The sequence below is a fragment of the Embiotoca jacksoni genome, unplaced genomic scaffold (assembly GCF_022577435.1).
Source record: "Embiotoca jacksoni isolate LCO1_2020_lvr unplaced genomic scaffold, fEmbJac1.0.p SCAF_82, whole genome shotgun sequence".
Classification (NCBI taxonomy): domain Eukaryota; kingdom Metazoa; phylum Chordata; class Actinopteri; family Embiotocidae; genus Embiotoca; species Embiotoca jacksoni.
Genome location: NW_027185439.1, coordinates 70,001 through 72,500, shown reverse-complemented (window position 1 = coordinate 72,500; position 2,500 = coordinate 70,001). Strand labels below are relative to the sequence as shown.

General features: G+C 42.4%; 1 protein-coding gene across 1 annotated transcript in view; it reads left to right on the top strand.

The window, feature by feature from the left end:
- The window catches only part of LOC138192134 (thyrotropin-releasing hormone-degrading ectoenzyme-like), a gene marked incomplete at its 3' end in the record, with an annotated part of 83,791 nt that overhangs the window by 15,596 nt on the left and 65,695 nt on the right, over positions 1-2,500 (top strand).

Genomic DNA, 2,500 nt, shown 5'->3' with positions numbered 1-2,500 from the left:
TCGCGTATGTGAAGCTCTGACCTTTTCTCGTCGAACCACCTGCTGCTGCTGGAAAAACAAGAGTGTGGCAGCACGCGTGTGTGTGTGTGTGTGTGTGTGTGTGTGTGTGTGTGTGTGTGTGTGTGTTCCACTTATCAAACCTCACACACACCTCTGCACGCCCTCCTTATGAATTTCCCATAAGGCCATGCTGCGGCGTTGTTCCCACATCAGATTTCTTCCCCACGGTGCTGAAACAGAATGAGTGCCGATATATTTATTATTTTCATGTGTGAGTCTGTGTGTGTGTGTGTGTGTTGCCACGTTACCCGCGGCGACAGACACTTTATCAGTGTCTGTTCCACTTATTGGTCGTACATAATTGATGGGTCGATGAGGAACTCGCTCCCGATTGGACGGAGTGAATCTACGGCCATATAAGGAGTCTCCTGCAGTGATTGGTCTGGATTGTACTGGGGGATATTTACTGCCTTCTGATTGGCTGTCAGTAGGACGGCAGCCGTACAGATGACGACTGCCTCGTTAAGAATATTGCATAATTTAATGCGTCGTTTTGTCACAAACATGTTCTGTTTTAAGATTCTAAGTTATTATTTATTTAGAAACGACTTACCGTTAAAAATCTGTGTAAAAAACAAAAACATTCAGAAAGAAACTTAATGTTTCACGGGTTGAAATAAAAACGCTGCCAGCAGGAGTTTTCACTTTCATATTCATGTTGTGGGAAACTTTTAACAGGCCAAAATTATACTGAGTCAAATCCAACTGAGCCAATTAATATGAGTCATTTTGGAAAAGCTTTTAGTTTCCTCATTGAAATAAACATCAGTGTCATCGGTAAAAAAATAAAATAAAAAATAAATATCGTTTGAATTTTCTTCTCTGGCTTCTTCAGTTTCAAATAAAACAAAATAAATCAAATTTACTTAAAGGAGAGTCCAGCAGCAGTTTTAATCAGCTGATGAGAAGTTAAAATTCAGAAGAATTTTCAGAACATTTTGACTTAGTTCAGCAGAAAGTTGAATAAAAAAACAACAACTTCATTTCCAGTCTCAGATTTAAGAGTCGGGCTCCTAAAAAGAAAGCCTGAAGCTCCCCGGTGATCCGATCCAATGTGGTGTGTGTGTGTGTGTGTGTGTGTGTGTGTGTGTGTGTGTGTGTGTGTGTGTGTGTGTGTGTGTGTGTGTGTGTGTGTGTGTGTGTGTGTGTGTGTGTGTGTTTTCCCCCGGTAGCTGCTGCTGTTCGGATCGATACGGGATCGACGGACCGGCAGAGCTCGATCAAAACACAACAACCTGCTGGTTTTAAAGTTTAAACCAGAAAACAGCAGATTTACCGTCGACGTGGTCGACGACGGAATTTATGACAATTAATTGATGTAAATAAACACGGAGCGTGTTTTATATTTTGTGCGGCTGAATGTCGAACAACATATAGACGTGTGACTAAGGTGTCAGTCTGGATGATAAATGTGTAAATCTGATGACTCACAGTCGTAGTAAACACCACAGATGAGCATTTATGAAAAATAATAATAATTATTATTATATTCAGGAGGAAAAAACAACATTCAAAATGAAAGATTCAGGGACGACACACTGCCAATGTGTGTGTGTGTTTCTGTGTGTGTGTGTGTGTGTGTGTGTGTGTGTGTGTGTGTGCGCAAGGCTCACTGTTAGTTTAAGGATTAGCTTGATGCAGTGGCGCGGCTAATGCTAACACACACACACACACACACACACACACACACACACACACACACACACACACACACACACACACACACACACACACACACACACACACGCTGTGAGATTTGCTTAATATCCGGAGTTACTTTAAACCCCAGGCTGGGCTTAAACGCTTAAAACTGCTGGGGGGGGAATTAATTAACGCTCACACACACACACACACACACACACACACACACACACCACACACACACACACACACACACACACACACACACACACACACACACACACACACCGTTTAAGCTGCAGTGTTGATCTTTATGTAAATGACGTACAGTTGAGCAGCGGATCACGTGACATCATCGGGATAAAACCAGAGACGTCGATATGAACGTAAAGGAAACTGGTGGAAGAGGGGCGGAGCCACAAAGTGTTTGTTTCCAGGGGGAAGGAGTTTCGCGTTGCACCTTTTTAGACTTGAACAGCTTTAAAAAAGCTCCTTCGAGCAGCTTCTGTTTGATTCACTGCGTTGTTGAAGAAACTCAGCGGGAAAAACTGTAAATGAACACTTGCGGTGAGTTCAGGAGCCGCTTGGAAGTCGGGAAGTTTTTCCGCTTTTGATTGCTCTCCTTACGGTCAGAGACGTTTGCGAATACGTTTTTTTTTTTAATTTATTTGTTTTTATCTCTTTAAGGATCTAGTTTGAACTTTAAGGAGGAAATTCTTCATAATTCAAAGAATTTTTTTTTTTCTCACGATGCGTTCACGAGCGGCTGGGAAACGACAACGCTCGGACCTCCGAGTGG